At 39.5% G+C, this 23,868-nt stretch overlaps 1 protein-coding gene across 2 annotated transcripts in view; it reads right to left on the bottom strand.

The window, feature by feature from the left end:
- lrfn2b (leucine rich repeat and fibronectin type III domain containing 2b) overlaps positions 1-12,242 on the bottom strand; it is a 171,923-nt gene extending 159,681 nt beyond the window's left edge. For both annotated transcript variants that reach the window (XM_044330008.1, XM_044330007.1), the window contains exon 1: positions 11,755-12,242. The gene's annotated coding sequence lies outside the window, so the exon portion shown is untranslated. The remainder of the gene's footprint in view (positions 1-11,754) is intronic.
- Positions 12,243-23,868: the final 11,626 nt, after the last annotated feature.

Genomic DNA, 23,868 nt, shown 5'->3' with positions numbered 1-23,868 from the left:
CACACCCTCTTGTGTAATATTGCTTAATTGACTTGACCTTATATCCTGGGTCTCTTCTGGAATATATTTGCATGATTTACAGTTATTTATCTTATACTGGCCCTTTTTTGGAGCCCCTCAGTTCAGCCTCTGTCTGAAATAGGCCGTTTAGCTCCTGTCTTTTTAAAGGGGACCTATATTCTTTTCTTTATTTTCAGTATATAATGTTAAAATGGCGGATGTTGATGTTAAAAGTGGTTAACGTGGTTGACTCAAATAATGATGTAAACGTATTTAGAGGTTATCCCCGTGAGCAAAACTCAAGGCTTCAGACTGCTCTGAATGCTTGGTTTCCAACAGTTGTTTCTATTTTCAGCCCAAGCCGTCATCGGCTCGTGACGGATTTCTTTATATGGTCAACTGCTCCACACACATTGTGCAAGTTCACTGCTCCGCTCCGCTGGCATTATGGCATTTTTTCCATTGTTTTGAGGGTAGTGACACTGAGCCATGACTCCATTACACAGCACAGCAAAGTAAAATAAGTGGTTCACCTGTTGGAAGTGTGCTGGTCGTCTGCAGCTCTTCATCAAGTATCATCATCACTGTGGCTGTTTCTGCTTATACTATTCCTCCCTGTATTATTTCTAACTCATCTGCTCAACAAAGAGCTCCAGATATCTCCATATGTTGTTGTATCAACCGTTTTTTAGCGCTGCTAACAAAGCTCTGCTAATTCGGTGATGAACATGTTTAATTTCTTGTAAATTCTTCACAATAAAAGGCTCACATTGTTTAGTCATTTAAAAGCTTTTAATATGAAGCAGTGAACCAAGAAATGTTAGGTTTGCATCAGCGGCAACTTAACACGACTGTGATACGGCTGCCCCTCAGCAGGCTTCTGGAAAGTTGGCCAATCAGAAAAGAGTGGGCTCACGGGGAGGGGGTTCTTAAAGAGACAGGAGCTAAGACTGCTTGTAAGAGACAGAGGCTGAACTGAGGGTGTGCATAAAGTGCCAACATGAGATAAATAAGGAGTTTTTTTTTAACTGTGAATCATGCAAAGCCACTCTGGTGGAGTCCCAGAATAAAAATAAGAGCTGGAAATGAGCATAATAGACCCCTCTCCTGATGAGCCCACTCTCTTCTGATTGGTTAGCTTGCAGCTCCAGAGGCTACGTAAACAAACAATAGTAGGATTTCACCTCTTTTTCTCTTTATTTACTCAAAATGTCAACTTCTAAAATACATGTGTCTGATCCAACATTATGAGAGTGGACAACATGCCATCAACAAAGGCTATAGAATGGACGGTTGTTTGTGAGCATGCAAACAATGTGACGTCATTGCGATGGGGAGGTAGAGGTAGGTTGAAGCCCTGGCTTTTGACTTGCAGACCTGTTTCTTATATAAGCTTGTTTTAAATAAAAACCTGGTTCTTCTCTGCAGTTGAGCTAAAGATGCAGGACTCTGTATTTCAGTCTATTCGAGTGAAATATTCACTGATCTAAACATTCTGAAATGTCATCCTCTCTCCTGCCATCGACTGTAAACAGTAGGAATGAGAACGTTAAAAGTGGTAACACTGCTAACACTGTTATCAGTTCCCCTTGAGTGCCTGCTTGTGTGGTATGAATCTCTGGAGAGGGAGGCATTAATTATGTTTTAACAACAAGAGAGGGTGGACACTTTCAGACTGTGACAGTGATTAGTTGTCACAGACAAAAATGAAATGTTGGCTTAAAACAGGGCAATGCTGTCAAATGCTTTAGAGATGCAACATTATTCTGGGGCGGGCGCTCTGGCTCCCTAAGGCCTGCCCGTATTCACTCACAAATTCTGCCAGAACACACTGAGTTTACAAAGGCAGTTTATAGAAATAGTGGCTAAAAATACCAAGAAACTCCAGTGCCAGGTTTTATAAAATAAACCTGTGTGTGTAAGCGTGTGTGTGTGTGTGTGCATAATGAGAGGGAATAGGGAATCATCTGGCTGATTGGGCAGTGGCGGGACAGAGCTCCATTCATTAGGGAGCAGGAACAACACAACAGAGACCCTGAGAGGCGCTTGCTCTGCCAAAGTAAACAGGATCGGCTTTTTATTCAATCTACCTGTTTTCCATTAAGTTAATTAAGGTGCGCTGAACTCCAGAGACAAACAAACAAAAGTAAACGCATCCCCTCTTCCAGGCTCAGGCGCTCAGCATGCAGGAGAGGCAGAGGCAGGTGAAGAAAACAACACTAGGCCAGTGAAGGCTCTAATTGGCTCAAGGGCCACAGTGCAGTGAGTGGCTTCAGGTCAGCTGCAGCTCACCAGCGCTGACACAGTAACCCTCTGATAGGCCCACTAATGAAGGGGGAGGAGAGGGAGAGGATGGAGGGTCTGTTTGTGCGATGCCAAAAAAGACACTTTGCTCTTTCTTCTTCCTCCTCACTTCCTGCTCTCTGCATGCATCAACCTCCCTCAACTTCTCCTTGCCTTTTACCTCTCACTGGTTTTATTCTCACATCTCCCATCCTCACAAGTATACTGTACATGCTGAGCTTAACATGTTTGCAATAGGCACTCATTCACTTTACACCTCTGACAAGTGTTGAAGTGGGTGTGTTGTTCTTTACAAACAAACATGAGGATGTGGCTTTGCTAGCATTACAGATATTTGATATATGCCAAACCCTTCAGACCCCCAGATCCCCCAAAAGTCCCTGGTTTACTGTGTGTCATATTGGCCATTTGCTCAAGATTTGCACCACTAAAGTAAAACATCAACTAAGGCAAGTCCTGTATTATGACTTCATCCTGTGGCCTTGTCGAAATCTAGTTTGATACTTTTATTGTTCCAGGTTATATGGTGTTTACATGGTGCCTTACATGGTGTAGTGTTTACTGTTCACTTTCTAGAGTGAACACTAAAAAAAGTGACAGCGTGGATGGTCATCTGTGTTCAATGTACCAAATAGAAACTTCAATGTGACATGGTGGGGGGTCAAGAGGGGCCTGTTAAAAAGTTTTTGCCCTGGGGTCCCCTGGCAATCAGCTAGGCATCATCTCATTTGGTATACTCCACCAGGGAATTCATGCAAAATAAGGTAGGTGACACAGCTTAAACTGTTATTACATCTTTTTAAAGATTTGATTCACCTTTATTGGATAGTTGATAGAAGAAGGACAGAGAGGAGGCGTGCAACAAAAGGTCCTTGGCTGGAATCGATAAAGTAAAACATGTTGTCACTTAAAATGTCATTGATATGACCCCATAACTGGATAAATATTTAACTTTTCATGCTAAAATGGCAGATTACAGTCTAGCTGTGTTTACAAGAAGTATGAACAAAGCAGAGTGCAAACTGTCACTATGCAGGTGGCTTAACGAGTGGCTTAACCAGCCATATACACCTCCAACCCCAAATCAGAGTGCAGAGTCCAAGAACAATGCCTCCATGTCACAAACTACCAAAACGAAACGCCGACATAAATGCATGTAATGGATTTTCCTTTTCTGCCACAGCAGCAGTAATAACAACAGGTCACCTCTGGGCAGACGCTCACATAGCTTAACCATCAGTCATATCAAAACTGTAGGATATGTTGAAAAACAGAGGATCACTGAACTACAATGAAGAATTGTTGTTCTACTAAAAATATTCCACTGACATGTGGAATATGGAATCTAAGGAATATGGAAGGATACCATTGAATATTAGGATCAACACCATTTTAAGATCTGTGTTTTGAATCAAACTTTGTTTTGATATATTCAAGAGCTATGCCGATTAGTTGATTAATTGATTAGTCATTTAAGCAAAAAGACCAAATATTTGCTGGTTGCACCTTCTCAGATGTGATGATTTGAAATTCTTCTGTGTCATACATAGTAAACTGAATTTCTTTGGATTTTTGACTGCTGATCGCACTAAGCAAGAAACACTAAAAAGACACTATGGGTCTAAGGAAAAAAAACAGTATATAAACAGCAAATAATAACCAATGATGCAAATAATTGTTAGTTGCAGCCCTAATAGATTCCTGAGAAGTCATCATTTATAATCATGAATTAACTCTAAATGGATAAAAACCTTAACCAAAACTAGATGACCTTAAAAACTTTTTTTTTTTATTTTGTAGTTCTTCTCTCATCTCTCCTTCTTTTGCCTTGAAGTTTGTCACCATTCGTCTCTACATGGCTGAGGAATGGCAATGAATTTCTGACCGCCAATGCAAAGTAAAAATTATACAAAGGCCAACTGGAGCAGTCATAAATCTGATGGTTTAGAGTGTATCCTTTCATGGCCACATTTGAAAGAGCTGACGGAGGTCTTCTCTGACTCAAGACACACAGCTCAGTGTCTCTATTTTCATATCTCTTTACCCTCCTGGCCATTTCAGTGTCCCACAGGGGCAGCTCACACAGACAAATACTGCAGGTTATTTACTAGATAGTGGAAATTTAAGAAATAGCAATTGCAGCCAGGGAATAAGCTGCTTATGCTGAATGTTCACACAATGAGCAGGCAGAGCCTCATGATCTATTTAGAGCCAGAGGACAGTGGGATTTCCGATGAGAAAAGCATATTCTGATTAGAAGATGACATCTCAAAAGCTTTTCTCTTGACCGATTTTTCTGCCGCAGTTGTGTGACCTCATTTCAGGAAACAAAGAGGGTTTCTTGTCAGCCTGAATAATCTGATTTGAGAGGATCCTTATGTTACAGATACATGGCGGTGAGGGGAAGATCAAGTGACAGAAACAGCAGAGTGGAGGGTGGAGAGGCTGTTGTGGTAAACAGTGAGGATGCGCATTTCAATGCAAATTTGGTCTCATACATTCAGTACATAGTGTGATGTTAGTTTCTTAACAATATAACAATATCCAGACAATCTGACACTATTACAGTTACTGTTTATCTTTGGGGCTTATTGAATTTTCATAACTGTATTTACTATTCCTGAAAATATTAGTCAACTAATCAATTCAGTCAGTCTTACAAAAATAATCAGTTACAACTTTGAAAAGTTCACTCAGCGATAAGAGTAAAAATGATCAATTCTTTTTGTAGCTTTTTAACTATGATTTATTGTTTATTTATTGTGCATTTGGGTCTACATTTGTTTTTGTTCTTTTTTGTGAATCATATTTTATTTAGTTTTCAAAAAATATTATAACAGGGTAAAGTAGACCCAAAAAATCATAAAGAAATAAAAAGCCTCATGAAAATATAATGCTTATATAAGTAAGTATATTAAAGGAAAAAGACACAAAAAATATTTTTAAAAAGCAAATAAAATAAGCAAACAATTTGACATAATCAGTTCTTAGATATTTAAGGTTTTGAGTATGTATCTGTGTGAGTGTGGACAGCAACTGAGGACCACTCAGTTCCATTGTGTTCACCAAAGATACATATTATTGTGCATGTATAACATTAATATTAATCTACGAACCAACCGTGTAGATATTTAGAAAATATATACGTACATTTACGCACAAGATCTGTGTTAATGATTAGGTGACCAAAAAATTATTAAAAAAAGGAATAAACACAGAGAAGTAAAGTCACATTAAGAGAGCCATCAAAATTACTAAATCATAACATTTTAATATTTAATAGCACATGAAATTATTTGGATTTGCAATACTTATAACCTTGGCAACAACAACTCTTGCTGGGATTCATAATCTAGTCTTATGTAATGTGTTGCATATTTCTGTATGGTTTGTTATTTTGTGTGTTTCTGTTTTTCTTTGCAGATGATTCTGTTCTAAGTATTCTAGGAAGCTAAGAAGTATTATTCACATAATTTTAAAAAAAAATCATATTTTCAAATGCAAGAATTTCTCCTCTTGTATCACTAGTAATATATTAAGTATATCATATAGTACAACTAAAGTATAATATATAGAGTTTATTTTGACAAACAGCCTCTGTCAGTCATGTGGTAGTGATCCCTTGAGAGTCACTTTTTTGACTTTTATTTCAAATTTTATAGATTGAACAGTCAGAAAAATATGTAACTAAAAATGATAAAAGACAATTTAGAATGAAATGTTGATAGTCAGGTCCCTGATGTGTCCGTTGCACTGTTGTATGAAGACCAGACCTAATCCTCTCTGGATCTCGAGTGTCTGTGAGCATTGTGGGCCTGAGGCCAAAGCCCCTGCTCATTTATTCATGATTTCTGATCCCTTCTCGTATGGCCGTCCCAATCCTGGCTCTGACAGGTCAGCACTCACAGAGCCAGACAGCAGTCCCTCAGGACTGAGCTCAACAACATGCCAGAGCCTCATTTCCTGCCTCTATCTTCCATTCCTCCTCTCTGTGCCAGAACTTTGGTACTGGTGGCCTCATACAGACCTGCTTCACTGTGTTTACAGAGGCTGAGGTCAGTTCACTCTTTATACACTGGATTGGGACAGATCATTTTAGCTGCTGTTTGGCTTCTGTTGATGGTAGTGTGTGCACTCTCACTTGTCCTATATACACAACAGGGCAAACTCTGTCTTCTCAGTGGAGTTGGACTGTGTCCCAAAAGTTGGGAAAATGTAATAACAATAATAATAATAATGTATTAACAGATCCATCATGTAATCTACAAAACATGAACAATAATGACAAATGCCCATCATGAGATACAACAGAGCTTCAACTGAATAGAATGCTGGCATTTTCACTGCAGGAACTTTCCCAATGGACCAGGAACCTTCTGAGGACCTCAGGAACTAAACCTATGTTTTGACTAGAGGAACCAGGGACTAAAATTAGTTCTTGTAGGACAGTCCCCAAAAAAGTCCCAGGCCTGGGGGTAGAACTGACTTTTAGTTCCTCTGTTTCCATAGTTTCTGGAACTTTTTGATCAAAAAAGGGCTTAGGAGAGTTCCCAGTGGATAGTTCCTTGTTGAGTTGAGCCTTCATTATTTTATAAAGCAGAAATTTTACGTATCTCTTTGTAAAACATACAGAGCACTGCAGTTTTCAGTCTCCTTTTCCACCTCTGCATGTCTCTTGCGTATTTATTGATTACATTTACAGAAACAGTGAACACAAAGAACAACAGGATGACTCTGTGTTGCTATTCCTTGTGTGTGAAAATTGCGGTTCAAACATTCATGGACACACAAACTCACGCTGTGCAAAAAGAGCTCTTTAGTTCCTGGTTTAGTTTGTGAGTTCAGTCCAAAAACTGCTGAATGATGTAAACAGAGAAAAAAAAAATCATTTTTGTAAAATTATTTTACAAGGTTCAGAGTTAATTTTAATTGTCATTATACAATGCAGGATTGCACAATTGTAGCCCCCTCCATGCTACACATACAGACAATGTATTTAGAAAAATATATATTTTAAATTAGAATAGAATCAAATAAATTTAACTAAACAAATTGCAGTGCTAATTCAAATTCAAAACACTCACAGCTGTGCAATAACACAGCCATTTAAACATGTTGAAATCATTGCACCTTTCTCGCTGGAGACCCACCTGGAGACCCTCCCACTGGTGTTAGTTTTGAAGGAGCACTGTGTAATCCTTTGTGCACACTGGAGCAGGAAATGCTAATCTTACCCAGATGGTCATGTGTTAGTTCAGGCAGGTGGAGGGCATATGGACAACAGACCACTAACCCAAATGCTGCTTCCGCCACCTAGGAGGAGGCAAAGAAGGTTTGGCATGCTGCATGTTACTTCCTTCTAGCCAGCCTGCCAACCACACACACACACACACACACACACACACACTGTCCAAGGCAGATCACTCAGGAGTATGAACACTAGACTCTCATACATATCCACTCATGCAGCTTTTCTTGGAGAAAATTGAGGCTGAAGAACTGGCAGGCATGACTATATAATCCCAGCTTTGGGGATGTTCACTGAGAGGCAGAATCGATGGCAAATGAGGGGACAGTGCAGCCGTCCATAGCAACAGATGAGAGTCTGACATCAGGCCTCATCCGGGGAGAGGGAAGTAGATGGTGCAGAGTCCCGCTGTGCATCGCCCTTTCTACCTCCAGCCTTTTATTCCTTTCAGCTGCAACCGACTCAGTGACTGCTCCTTTACTGACCATCACAACAGTAGGTCAGACGAACTGTGACATTAAAGCAATGCTGGACCTCAGGGCACCACAGAGGCACACACTGCTCACACTAGCAACAAAAGTTTGTCTCCACAAACCAAACCTTATCATCAGCAATAGAAAGAAACATAACAAGGCCCCCTCTTACTCAATTAGTCCACTAATTGGTTGTTGGGGTCTTTGTTGGATCAGAATATTTTTTCAATTATTTCCTTTTTATGGTCTTTTTATAAGTCATTAGCCTTTACTGGAAGGTGAAAGTCACATCTCCAGCATCACATTAATAATAAGTAACAGGTTTTGTACATTCCTGATTGAGGAATTCAGGCGGCAATAACCAAGAGATCAAAGCTGTTCGAGTCTGGCCTATGCCATCACATTCAACCACCTCAGCTCCTTCCATATTCTATCACATTTGCCAAATTTGTATTTTTCTGACCCTGTCACCCACTGTATAAATTTTAGATTATACAAGTTTTTTTCCCAAATGAGTTTTGAAGGAAATGTAAGTGCTGTCTGGATTATGTTTTTTCTAAAGAAGTGCTTGATTCTTGTACTGTACAGAAGTCATAGGTCAGTGGTCGGGGTAGAAGATGGTTGTACAAAGCACAAGAATTTGAGTACCTTGTATTGTTAGGTTTGGAAAACCAAAGGACCCTGGTTAGGCAAAGCTGGTTGTTTTGGTTAAATACAGAAAAAGTAACACATCCTGTATCAATGTTCAATATTTGACCAAGGGCGCCATGTTTACCTAATCCTATGCAAGTGAGTGGCCTAAACAATAAAAATGTAGCAATAAAACTTGAATCATGCTTTAGCTGGCAGAAGAGTCAGGAGCTGACAAGTTAGTTTACTTTCATAGATGAACCTAAAATATTCACACCTGAGAGTCTGGAAGCAGTGAATTTTTCCCACTGTTGTGTAAAAGACATAAGCTAAACAATTTTATCAGTCAAAATAGTTGCTCATATAATTTTCAAATCAAAGTCAATCAAAGCTTAATTTATTATTTGTCTAATCATTTAAGCTTTGATTAAATGTTTTTGCTTTTGCAAATTAGTAGTATACAAACATTATTTTTAGATACAGGGTTCGTTTTAGGGCTGCAATTAATGATTATTTTCATTATTGATTAATCTGTTGATAATTGAAATTAATTGATTAGTTGTTTGGTCTATAAAATGTCATAAGATGGTGAAACATGTTTCCCACATGTCGCTGTTTCCCATGCCCAAGGTGATGTCCTCGATTGTCTTATTTTTTCCCAACCAACAGTCCACAACCCAAAGATATTAAGCAGAAAAAGTCATATTTGAGAAGCTGTAATCAGAATTCGGATATTTTCTTTTTTAAAAATGACTCAAAACAATTAATTATCAAAATAGTTGGGTGAATCAACCCATCATATTCTGCTTTTGTGGGAATAAACAGGCTGTTGATCATCTCCATGGTGAACATGGGGTCAGACATACAAACTATGATTCATGTGTGTACATGACTCTGCTGCACTGTCATTTAAACCCTGCTGCCACTTCTATGAGCTGATGACTCAATGGGTCTGGACTCAACCTGAGCACTGCTCCTGTCTCCTGCTGCTCACAGTGATTGGACTCTTAAAACACATACAGTAAGATAGTGTTAAGCAAACAAGCTGTTACTAATGTTGCTCTTCCGTCTCCTCACAGGCTGCGCAGGAGAGGAGGTGGAGGCTGATTCAGAGAATGACTGCGGAGAGGGATGATGAGCAGAGATGACAGAGAGTAGGGACAAAATGAGGAGGATGTTGATGGAGCGTGAGGTATGCTATAGTGTGTGTTCTGGCCTCAGTCAAGACAGAGACGCAGCTCTTTGCTGGTCCCTATGGAGCTCAGGATGGGGCTTAGTGTACGTCAGCCAAGAGCATGGTGACATATGTGCCATTATTTATAGCCAGCAGATCCGCTGAGAGGCCCAGGGGCTGCTTAGAGAAGGTATTATTTGAGAGCCCAAAGACCAACCTGGCCACCACTGTGCTTACAGGACATTAAGCAGCAAAAAAGAACCCACAAACACAACAGATCCCCTCTCAGGAGAGGTGATAATGCTGTCATCCAAACAGTATTACAGCGCAGATAATCGTCTGTGAGCTGGGACCAGTATTTACCAGATCCCCAGTGATGAGCAGGAACAATAGCATGGATGTAAGATAGCAGGAAACCGGTTTCTCATTCTGACACGACATTTTCTGCAATGTTGGAATATGACAAACTAAATAACCCAGCTCCCTGATGACATATTTCATGCTTCGCAGTAGAGCATTCTTGCTCATATCCCATTTAGTGCACCAGTGAGGTAAAGCAAGGCATAGCACTGACAAATTTAAGCTATGATTACTGAGGGATTAGCAGTTTCACTGTGGCACCCGGCCTGGGAACTCAGTGATGGACGACGAGGTAGATTAATGTCCCCTCTGCGTCCCCAACGATCAGGACAGTGCTGTGTGCTCGGCTGGTCTCTTCCTGCAGCTCAGCCACCTCTAGCATGACACCAAAATATGTGTTGGATGGGTTAGTTGGTAAGTCAATTAGGGTATGGCTGTAATCCCCGTGAGCCAAAGGTCATCTCTTAGTAGACAGTGGGATTAGGACCGGAGGTTCCCTCGCTTGGCATGCTACTTCACCTGAATCCACGCTGCCTGCCTTTATATCCCAATCCTCTGCAAGCAAGCTGCAGCCCTGTCAACAACTTCCACCCATCAGCCCCCATCTGTGGCTGCCTCACTACTGAGGTCAGGTATACAAGGCCATGCTCCCTCTACACACACACACACACTTGGTTACCTGATCAAGCAGCATGGGAAAAGTCAAGGTCGTGAACTGTGAGTGTCTCCACAAAGGAGACACACACACACACATTCACAATTTGTAGCCCCCAAGGCCAGAACAAGACAAGAGAGGAGAATCTAATTCTGAATGTGCACACTGTTCAATAATCGAGCTGCAAACATGATCAAGCTGGAGATTGTCCTCACCTGCTACAGTTTCACCTCCGGCTGCCTTTGTTGGCTTTTAATCAGCTGATTTGATCATTACAGGCATTGGAACAACTTCCATGTGCTTTCACAATCCATTAAGACTGTATGCTGCTACAGTGCACTGTCTGCCTCTGTGCAAATATAAAAACACTCTCAGAGGCTATATGAATATTGACATATGATGCTGACTAAACACTCCAGCTGTATTTCATTTGTCTGGCAGCAATAAGTTGAGCTGAATGGAAGGACAGCTGGGAGCTGTTGTGAAGCTGAGAGGCGCTGTGTATCTTTACTAGAGAATCTCTTATCATACAGTACTTTAACAGCGGCGTGGGATCCTGGAGGGGAGGGGGGGGGGGGGGAATAATTGAAATTCTCAGCGATGATATTCCACTCCATTTGATGAGCACTGCACGGATCCCCGAGTCCATTTGAGCTAAACTGGCAGTATGATATAGGCGGACCGGATACGGCGAAAAGATAATAGAAGCATCGGATTCAGAAATAAAATGACACTAACTAACACTCAGAGGAAAGTGTCACATTAATCGACCCCCCTGCTGCAACATCTGCAGACAGCTACACATGTATTATAGCTGTCTGCTACTGTCTGTACAGTATTATAAGTTACACGTCCACATCCACAAAACAGATTATTAAAGGACTCAGTGTGGCTCAATGCGACTTCTTACCTCTTGTATTGGGCGTTTTCTAACCGTCTCTCTGTCCAAGAGATGCAGCAGATAATCAAGGCATTGTAGTTTTCACTTTATTCCAACACCGTTTTGTAATTTCCATTTTCCAGTCTTGCGTTCCCCGTAAAGTGCCTCGCCTGGTCACTTCTCTCTGCTTTGCGCGTAAAAACCGACCGAGGCGCGCAACCGCTCCGCCGCTCACAGCCCGGTCTGACCACACTACAGGCGAGCAAGCAGCTTCACTGGCTTCTCGCATCGATCAGCTCCAAATGTGATCTATTTTAAGTTTGAGAAGACAGACAGGTATGAACTTTCATGGAGTCTCTATCCTGATACGCGCTTAAATAAAAAATCCACTCACACCGCGCTGATGGTAAGAGAGAAGATGATATCCAGTCAGAGCGGAGGAAAAATCTTTTTTTTTTTTTTTTTTTGCTTATTCTCTGGGCTGTTGTCTGCGTTTTGATCTGACTGATAATACCTGCAGCCTGTAGTTCTCTCAATGCGCTGACTGCGCCTTGTGTTGACGGCGGGGAGAGAGACGGCAGATGGACTGGAACATGTGACACATTTAAAATTCAAACACTGGGCGTTTCATATCACACTCAGATAGCTCATTAATAACAGCAGCAGCAGCAGCACGTGTTATAGAAAAGATGATCCTGATGATAATGATGCTGAGAATATTCCTGACGAAAAAACACTGCCTCATTGTAAAATAGGGGTTAAAAATGAAATATCACTTACTCACAAGTTTATAAGATGTAAGTAATGATTAATGCATCATTTATTCATGCTTCATGTTGGAGGTACCACTCTCCAATAAGGCAACCTAAAGAGTGGCGAAAAATTGCTCATTAAGGATTAATAAATAATTTACTAATGCTTTATAGAGCAGTTATAAGCCATTAATAAGAGGACATTTTGAGTTGCCAAGATGTGAAAAATCTCTGGCTGGTAAATCATAAATAGTCAAGTCATTAGTAAATGCCCATTAATTTCTCACTTTGTTAAATGTGGAATCAAAGAGAGGCCGACATAGTTTACATTTTTATAGCAAGATGAACTGCTAATTGTGAAAATTAGCCAATGTTGAATACTTTATGTTTAAATCCAAATAAACTAAAATATTATATTGTAAAAGACATCTTAAATCTTAATTTGAATTTACGTGGATTGATTTCACTCTTTGAAATCTCCAGGAAGTAATTTTAAGTTTTGCAGCTTAAAAAAAACAGATTTTTAAAACACTGGAACACAAATTAAAGTTGAATCTTAAAGTATCCATGTATCACATGTAAAGTATCACATGTCTGATAGAATAGGACAGTTTGATTGAGCCTTGGTAGCCTAGATCTTCCAGCTGTTATTAAGGTTCAAACCCTGATGGGGTAAAACCCTACTGAGTTTGTGCCGGTTTATTGTTATTTGTCTTCTGCTGCAGTGGCTCAAATTGCTGTGAGCTAAAATAAGTGAAAGCCATGAAACTTTGTTCAATAACTGGAAATGATGTGCATGTGTTTCCCAAGAAATATGAGCCCAATCAGCCAGATGGTGGCACTGTAATTAAGGTCCGTATTCAGACCAAATGAGGTGGTGCAACCCACCGCCCCAGGGGTTAGTGGAGGTGGTTGGGGGTGTGTGCATGTTTATTTGTGCTTTAGAACGTAACCGCTGTGAAACAATAACATTTTACTGATCTGATTCACCCGCTTTCTCACTACCAGCGTTCCCTCTCTTCATTCACTCTCCAGCTCGCTCGACCACAGCTGCTTCTCTCTCTCTTTTTCTCTCTCTTTTTTAAAATGAGTCGGGAAGCCGACGGCAAAGTCTAACTTTACTTTTAACATTATCAAATGAAGAGAAATGTCCTCCCCTCACTTAGTAACATCTTTGTACTCCCTCATGACAGAGTTTACAGCTCTGATCAGTCTGACTCTAACCAACACCAAATTTGGTATACAGCCTTGGGGGACTGAGTTACACAATTCAACCATAAATGCACAAGATTGGTCAAAAAACATGGCCGCCATCAAACCGAAATATCTTCACAAAGGAGAAAATATTAGCCATAACTCATTAACCATTTGTCCAGTCATCATAAATCTTGGTACATCACTTCAGTCCATGTCTGGGAATAGGTCTACCAAAGAATTTTGAGCTCGACCCATATGGGGTGCCACAAATGCAACAAACGTGTATCTGAAAACCTGGTGGACAGAATTTCACCAAAATTGGTGTGCATGCAAGACTAGAAACATAAATTGCTGTTTATAAACAAGAACCAATAAATCTGTCAAGCAGAGTAGCTTTCATATTAAGGCTGCATGAAACTACATAAATTGAACTAAAAGATGACTGCAGCTCTGAATAACATAACTAATGTTTCAGTTCACTTGAGCACTTAGTTCCAACAAGAGTCATTGTCGTCCTTAAATTTAATCTGCAACCTCTCTTATCTGTCCCTCTTCCCACTCAGTCCAATCTTAAACAAGCAGAAAAGCCTGAGGGCATCTGGTGGACTGGTGGAGAGACATAGAGCCAGACTGGGACAGAACCATAACAACAAGATGAGCCAGATATCTTCATATGCAGCAGACAGGACATTGCAAACTGCACTGTGCTGCGCTCTTCTGAAACTTGGCTGAATCCAAACATCCCAGACTTCACATTACACAAAGAAGGTTTTTCTCCGCACCGGGCCAACCACACTGAGGACTCAAACAAACAGAAGGGTAGAGATGTTGTACAAACACTAAAAGTCTGTCACAGTCATGCTCTACGGAGTTAGAGTCACTCACCATCAAGTGCAGACCCCTCTACCTGCCCCAGGAATTCTCCTCCATCATACTGATCACTGTCTATATTCCACCACAAGCTGGAGATGCTGCCACGTTATGGATGTTAAAAACCCAGATTCAGTGCTGCTAATACTAGGAGACTTTAAATATGTCAACCTGAAAAAGACTCTACCAAGGTTTAAACAGCAGATCCACGTTGCCACCAGGTATGACAAGGTGTTAGACCAATGTTACATCTGTGTCATCTCTGACGCACTTCATTCCATGGCTTGGGCACCCCTGGAACTGATCATAACATGATTTTTCTAATCCCCAAGTATCATTAAAAATTGAAACACAAAGCAAAAGCTACGATAAAACAATGGTCTCCTTAGGCCATGGAGAGGCTCAGTGTCTGTTTAGATATCAAAGACTGGTCTGTATTTAAGGAGTCATGCCATGACATAGATGAATACATCAATACCATTATATCTTACATCCATTTCTCAGAAATTGTGTGCATTTCATTCAAGACAGTGACTGTGTTTAGTAACAACAAGCCATGGTTCAACAGAGCGGTTAAAATGTTAGGTAGCAAAAAAAACAACGCATTCAAGAGGGATGATAGAGAACTCTATAAATCCACAAAATATGAATTTGAGTGGTCAGTGTGGAAGGCTAAGGCCAATTACAAAGTCAAGCTGGAGGACAAGCTCCAGGATAAGGACAGCAGAGGTTTGTGGCAGGGAGTTTGCGTACAGGGCCAATGGGTTGGTGGATGATGCTGTCTCCACCCCATTTTGCAGCATCTAGAGGTGCCTGTCACCTACGCTCGAGTACTGTTCATCGACTGTAGCTCAGCTTTTAATACAATCATACCTACAAGGCTATATAATAATCTTTTGCAGCTAGGCTTACATCAGTCTCTATGTCTCTGGGTCTTGGACTTCTTTACTGGGTGGAATCAACAATAGATTTTCTAACTCATTGACCATTTGCACAGGTGCACCTCAGGGTTGTGTCCTCTCACCTCTGCTCTACTCATTATGTAATTGATTAAAGAAGAGGATTAGGACAGCACACCTAGTCAACTGACTTTAATTTTGAATTGCCACACGGACGTTTCGGGCCAGATGCCCTTCCTCAGCATGTATGATGGCAATCAACACATTCCACGACAGGTGGACTTAGTAATAGACATCCACAACTGACACAACAGGTTCATCCTGGCAGAGGGAGCTACACATATGAGTCATCATAATAAACAAATTAAATTAAATTAAATTAAATTAAAATAAAAACGACTGATGTCCAGTTCATAAGAAGACCGAAAAATAAAAAGACAAATAGAAATCAAATCTCATGCGTGTGATACATCACGGAGAACATAAGAACATAAGAAAATATATAGATCATAAAAAAATATCTTGAGTTCATAAAAGGAAAATGAAATCTCCTCTTCAGTCCATTAAGAATGAAGGTATTCAGAGAGTGTGTTCGATATGTTTCCCTCTACAGAAGAACTATATCTATAAAAATCTATAGAAATCCAATAAACCCAAAACCCAAATCAAATTCTGTTCCGTTCATAAAAAAACAAAATAAAAACTATTACTTCTAGTACTACTACTAATCATGACAATAAGAAGAAGAAGAAGAATAAACAACAACATATTTGGTATTGTATGTAATCCTGCCTTTGACCTTAATCTCCAAACCAGATTTCGGGTGGATGAAATGAATACCCTTAATCATGGCATAACAATGTACACAATTATGACAAGAAAAGTTACCATTGGGAATCTGAGATAAAAAGTGCATGTGACTCTAAATCAGTGTTCACCAGGAGATCACGTAAATTGGAAGACCTCTTAAAAAAATACCTGGATGGAATTTGGAATGCACTCCCAATAAGGGGGTCGCTCTCCAAAATATGCCAGTGTTTACTCACTACTTTTTGGAGTGACTTGGAGATGGAACTGAATGTAGAAACTAGTGCCAAGCCCTGAGAAGACATCCCTCGAGGGCTTGGTTTCTGATCTCTGTATAAGGCGCACTCTCTTAAGATGCTCATCCAATAATGTATCCCCATAGCTCCTACACTTAAAATTATCACACAAGACTTTAGCATGTGACTTGAAAGAATCCTCCAAATTACATATGCGTCTGATCCTCAGTAATTGATTATAAGGTGAACTTCTTTTTAATGCTGGTGAGTGAAAATGTAAAAAAGTGAAATGTAAAAAAGTATTTCTATCAGTTTTATTTTTATATACTTCTATGTGTATGGAGGTTCCCACTTTTTTACCAAAACATCCAAAAAAGACATACATTCAAGATCAAAACACAATGTAAAGTTAATGGATTCCTTCCTTGAGTTCATATATGCATGGAATTCTTACCACTCTGTGGTATCTTTAAGATACGAGGGCAATGCATATACCATGTCTTTAATGTGTGCATCGACATACTGAGGAAGTGGCTCTGTAAGAGATCCTATACCAGATACAATTGGTCGACCAGGAGGATGTAACAAGTCTTTATGAATTTTAGGAAGGGTGTATATAACCGGTCGTATTGGATTATCTTGAACAATATATTTGTACTCCTCCTCATGGATTAGTCCCTCATGTAGGGCTTGTTTCAAGATAATTTCAGCGCCAACTTTAAAGTGGGGTCTGTATGAAGAGGGATGTATACATCTCTATCACTTAATTGTCTTTCCAGTTCTTTAATGTATAAAGTTTTATCTTGAACCACAATGGCCCCACCTTTGTCTGTGTGGCGTATAATGATGTCATGATTATTCATCAGCTCAGCTAGTGCTTTTTTCTCTGACTCCAAACGACTCGAGGGCAAAATTTGTCCTTTACTGTCTACACATAAGTCCATAAAATCCCTTTCCACTAGCTGACAAAAAGTTTCCACACCTGTGGTGTAAATGTACTTTTAGGTTTAAACACTTTTTTACCAGTGGAAACAGTTTGTGATTGATTCATGCTCTGATAGGAAACAGAGTTCCCGACAGAATCCTTCATCTAAAAAGCCTTCAATTTAATAGCTCTGAAAAACTTACATAATTCTACCCTTGCGGTGAAGGAATCTACTACTACAAAAGATCCAATGATAAGAGGCTGCATTTATCATTACTTAGCTCATGGAGGTGACGATGTCGGGGTGGGCTTTCTTCTTGGACATAAAAAATGCAGACCTGAGGACTCTGTGTCAGTGCTGAGGCCCTCTGATGACGCACTGGTGGAGGCATGTCTTGAGGCTAATCTTGTTGTTCCACCTGATAACTATGGATAAACTCTGCCATCCCTGTAGTCCAGAGCATCCCGACGATATTTGGCCATCTTGCTTCGTTCCAATTCATCCTTGTATGTTTCAATCCTTTTATCACAGTCTGCACCAATGTCCTTCAGTTTATCTCTTGAAAGTTTCTCAGTCATTGCTTGCTGTAGAGTGGCTATTTCAGAGCATGTTTTGGCCAACTTCTCATTTTCAATCACCAACAACATTAACTCCAGTGAGCATTTGTTTAATATAGCGCACCACTTTTTGCAAAAGTCTGTATTCTCTCTTCCCAAAGTGGGTTCCTTATTTATTCGTAGGCCCCCTGGGATCCTACTATTGCACCAGTATTGGGATAACACTGTACCATGAAGTAGAGATCTTGTTTCCCTCTTCAGAAGCTGCTCCAAGAGTGTAGAATATGTCTCCATACAGGCACCTTGAGAAAACGGAACCTGCGGGAACAATATCTTTCTGGACTCAGAGTCCGAGAAAGTGAATATTGTTGCTCTTGCTGCAGTAAGCCTGTTGACCTTTTCGTACATCATTTTAGTGGAAGTCTTTTTATTTTAATTTAATTGAATTTATTTTGTTTGTTATGATGACTCATATGTGTAGCTCCCTCTGCCGGGATGAACCTGTTGTGTCAATTGTGGATGCCTATAACTAAGTCCATCTGTCATGGATTGTGTTGATTGCCATCATACACGCTGAAGAAGGGCATCTGGCCTGAAACGTCCTAGGTGTACTGTCCTAATCCTCTTCTTTAATCAATTTCAGTACTTTAAGGATTCAACACCTGACTTTTTTGATTTTGATTGTGAGTTGAGCGCATTGCAATTTCTACTCATTATATACCAATGATTGTGTTTCACACTCTGACACTGTAAAGATGATTATGTTTGCTGACGATACAACACTGATAGGACTGATTTCCTGTAATGATGACAGTTTATAGGAATGAGGTCTCTTCTCGAGTCGACTGGTGTGGCAATAACAATATGGAACTGAACATCAACAAAACTAAAGAACTTGTGGTGGACTTGTGTAAAAATCAGGAAGAGCTACTACCGACAGTCATCAACAACCAGGTGGTAGAGAGAGTGGATCATTTCAAATTCCTTGGGACTACAATCTCCTCCTCCCTGAGATGGGAAGACAACGTCACCAACATCCAGAAGAAAGCTCACCAAAGGCTATTCTTTTTAAGACAGCCAAGGAAATCTGGAGTGTCAAGGGTTGCAATGATATATATCTACAGAGCAGTAATAGAAAGTGGGCTTACTTTCACAATAACTGTATGGTATGATGATTCTACAGCTGACAAGAAAAAACTGCTGAACAGAGTCATATGTACAGCTTCAAAAATAATTGGCTGTGAACTGCTCAACATTTCTGAACTATACCACAACTGCATTCAGCAGAAAGGACTCCTCACACCTGACACACCCTCTATCTCCCTTCAGGTAAAAGAGTCCGCAGTATTAAGACCAGCACATCTCACTTCCATAATAGCACTTACCCTGAAACAATCAGCATCCTAAATTCCTCACTGGTTGTATGAACAAGCACATGCACTTCAACTTGTCACTTTAAGGGCATAGGTCATACAGTTGCACTTATTGTATTGTAATTGTGGCAGTGTGTGTTCTGTGGACACTTCTTGTGTGTACTGTGCGATTATATGTTTGCTGTTGTTAAGTACACAGAAACAAATTCCAAAATCAACTGTAAGGTTGATATGGCAATAGAGTATTGAATCTTGAATCTACATGTATGTAATTAACATGGCATGTTCTCATGTGACTATATACTCTATATGTGTGAATGTGTGCATATTCACGTATATATTATGCATGCATATACTGTATGTCTGTTTCCATGTGAATGTGTGTATACTGCATATACATAAACATCATTTAATGAATATGTATCTTTTTCATGCATTTTCTACGTTTTGTAATGTAAACAGGGTCAGCATAACATGCTCTGGCTTGCTTTAATCTCTATTTGACATTAATTCATTATTTAGTGGCTGTGTAAGTCTGGTATTTTCAGTTTTTCATTTTATTATTGATTATTTATTATTCTAACTCTAAGGTCCAAAATAGTATCATGATTTAGATGTCTTTCAATTTCCGAAAAGCCATCTAGTCTGCAGTTCTAAGCATTGATAAGTCATTAATAAAGTCTAATTAAACCTCAAATATGCATATTTGAAGAAAGATAGAAAGTCATCAGCAATTCCACGTCATTCAGGTCATTCATAAAGGGTTTTTACAATACATGTTTACGATACAATACAATTAATCAAGTCAGCAAATCTAAATATTGATAAATAGTAAATAAATGCAGCTGTTTTACAGAGGGTCAGCAGTCACCTGGTCCATTGTAGGGGCCTACTTGATGAACCAAAGAGCTAAAAGACAAAGCAAATATGATGGAAGAAGAAGCATCAGCCAGATAGATTGTTCACAACACGGCAATCCAAAAGTTATTCTAATAATCTGATCTGTAAAGCATTTGTAAATTATTTATTAACATTTAATAAAGCCATGAGTTATAAATTATAAAACCTTTGTACTGCAAGATACTAAAATGGTTCTTTACTATTTTATTGTGTGAATTTATTGTGCTCTCATCTTACTTCATATGTGTTTATGTTCAAACATAAGACTTAATACTGCTAGAATGTTTTTCTGAGTCGTATTAAGAAGAAGGATGATGATGTTTACATCATAGCAAAGCCAGCTAAATCAATCTGTTCTTCATATAATGTCAATAACAGAAAAATAAAACCCATCATAAAGGTACAGGAGGACAGGTGTGACATTAAAAAAGTGTATTAAACTTTTCTTATTGTCCAAAAACAACTTTTTAAAATATTTGGCAAGTTATGCATTTCAAAAGATTAGAATGACAGCGATGGTTATGATGATAACTTATGAACAGCACAAGGAAGTAAACATCTATTCAGAAGAGAAAACATCTAAATGAGAAAAAAAGTACTTGGACAAATAAACATTAAACCATATTTTTTTCCACTGTGTGAATATGAAATGAATGTTCTCAACGTATAGTATCTGCTTGATGGATTATGAAACATCTTTGTACGTGAAATTGACATCTCGGCCTGAGCATGGTGATAGAAAAAAGCTAATGGAGTATGCAAAACGGAAAAGCTTCATCCTTTGGCCAACATGAATGTACTTAGAAAATCTTATGGAATTCTGCCATATAGACTTTTATATGTATTGTGAAGAAGGGGAGATTGTGGCCTGCTGCAGCTAATGGACAGGTCAAAGGGTTAAAAAAAAAAAAAGAGGATTCATCCTCCGTGATCATGAATGTGTCAGCAGCAAACTTCATGAAGTTACCTTGGCATGAATCTGATGGTGGCACCAGAGAAAACATCAGGGGAAAATAGCTACAATCATTTATCATCATTTTATGGGTACTGTAAACAGTCACAGCAAAATTCATTGTGAGCTGGGGTGTAGTTGTTAAGTTGTGTTGTTCTGGACTGGAAGTATTGGATGAAATGAATGACCAAGCAGCTGAGTAACATCAGCAGGTCCTGATGGTGTTGAGTCAATGGGTTGGAGCAGCTTTTCTGTACCTCTTAGAGAAGAAGTCAGTGAGACACATCAAGTCAATTTAATTTGTATAGCCCAATATCACAAATCACAAATTTGCCTCAGGAGGCTTTACAATCTGTACAGCAATGTAACATTCTCTATCCTTAGACCCCCTATTCAAATAAGGAAAAACTCCCTAAAAAACCATCTTTGGGACCAAAAACTTCCATGAACTAAACACTTATATACATTGTTTGTCATTGTCTTTAAAATGCCCAACAATGACAATTACAGTACCTTGAAAATAGCAGTTTGACCAAATAATCTTAACTCAAGGTCCACTTAGGTGCTGGCGCCACATCACATGGGTCTTTATCACTGCATGGACTACACTTAATTTGCAACCCTGTCTCCTTTGATGACAACTGAGCTATATCCATAACAACTGAGCAAACTCCATCCAGTGATGAAGATAGTAAGGTGCAGCTGAAAGCCCCTCATACCCATATTTAACCAAAACTTAAGTATAGCAACAGCAGATCAGAAACCTCCAATAAAAGATGAAGCATTTTGCGGTGGTGAGTTTTGGAAAGCACTGACAAACTACTACTATTTTGTTGTTTAATTTGGAGGTAGTAATTTGACTCCTTGTTAATATAAGAAATTATATATTTAACTTGTGAGCAGCCTGAAAACTAAAACAAAATGGAAATACAAAATGACAGTGCTGCAGCTGACACACTATGCATATTCAGGCTACATGGCAGACAGCTTTTTTTTTAGCTGTTTACATCCATTAACACATGTGATAGATGACATTTAAAATGTTTCCTTTTAAAAACTGTATCATTTGAAAGAGCATTTGTTTGCACATGTTGGCTTGCAAAGCACTGCCTGCCTCCTAAAAAACCACAAGAATAACTGGAGGTTTTGAATGGTGCAAAGTCAAGAGCTTTGGTCTTGTACTGTGGGAGACTGTACGGAGGTCCCAGCAGCACCAGCTGACTGTGAGAGCTAATCTCTAATGCACTTTCATTTTCACAATAAACCGCGTAGAAAGAGAGGAATCACTGAATTCCCAGGCTCTCCTGCTGTGGATTCTGAACTCTTTGAATAGAGTGCCACAAAAATGTGAAAGCTCTTACACAAATAGAAAAAGTCTAAGCACTCAGAAATCCTGCTGGAACCTGGAGGGAATAGAACTCTCCACATCCACACAGCTCACTCCTCTGAGCAAGGAATGATTGGAGTTAAGTAGTTATAATTTGTCACCATCAAACCTCATATTTTGAGTGATTGCTAGTAGTCCATATTCTCTATGAATTCATGGATATGGAAGAAAGGTATTGTAAAATCTTCATGCTTCAATCCAAAATGAGGTATCTGTCAATCAAAAGCTCTGTCACCTACTCTTCTCGTACTATTATGCCGTCAATTATTCAGAACTATGATAGATGGGAATGGCAGGTATATCATTTTTTACATGCCAGACTCATGTTTTCTACAATACTTTGTCATGAATGTATAGTAAAGTATGCATAGTAATTAATAAATTCATGCCTTTCACATGGCACTTCAGTTTTATTCTTTCACTAAGGGTCACTCAGATAAATCATCAACTACTCTGATTTCCAAATGTAAAAGTTAAGGGAACAGTTTTGGGATAGATGATAGATGATTGATATCAATTCCATGTTGTTAGTGTATACCGTATTCTTTCCCCATGGGGAGTCTCCCGGTATGGCTTGGCACACCTCTCACCCACGGTGGGATTTAATCTCTTGTTCTGTCATTTAAAATAAATAGATAAAGATTTTGTTCATATTTTTTAAACGATGCTTACCCAGCATTATAGCTAGTCATAGTGGGTGCACAGGGGTAGCAAAAAACATAACCATTTTCTAGTAGGATGTGCTCCCCTTCTACTGTATCTAAAGACTTGGCCTCATAATGTTTACTACCAGGCCGCAAGAAAAACCATGGACTTCATGCAAGAAACACCCGTATGAACAGATTTGTTCTGAAGAGGCACATATGAGTGATTCAAGCTAATTTGTGGCATTTGTACTGAGAATTTTCAAATGGGAATGAAATTTAGTGGTCCAAAAGATATTCCCTCATTTGGTGTTTTGATGATGGTGGTGGAGAGCGCTGTCTAACACGTCAGTCCAAAATCTCCCATAGGTGTTCATTTGGGTTGAGATCTGGTGACTGTGAAGGCCATAGCATATGATTCACATCATTTTCATACCATTCAGTGACCCCTCGTGTCCTGTGAATTGGGGCATTGTCATCCTGGAAGAGACCACTCCCATCAGGATAGAAATGTTTCATCATAGGATAAAGGTGATGACTCACGAATCATATGCTATGGTCTTCACCAGATCTTAACCCGACTGAACACCTGTGGGAGATTTTGGACTGAACAACTTTGTATTGATTTGCAGTGACCCTTCCCT

This window comes from Thunnus albacares, chromosome 16, assembly GCF_914725855.1.
Source record: "Thunnus albacares chromosome 16, fThuAlb1.1, whole genome shotgun sequence".
Taxonomy (NCBI): Eukaryota; Metazoa; Chordata; class Actinopteri; order Scombriformes; family Scombridae; genus Thunnus; species Thunnus albacares.
The sequence above is the reverse complement of the archived record's forward strand: the minus strand, read 5'-3'. Positions and strand labels throughout refer to the sequence as shown.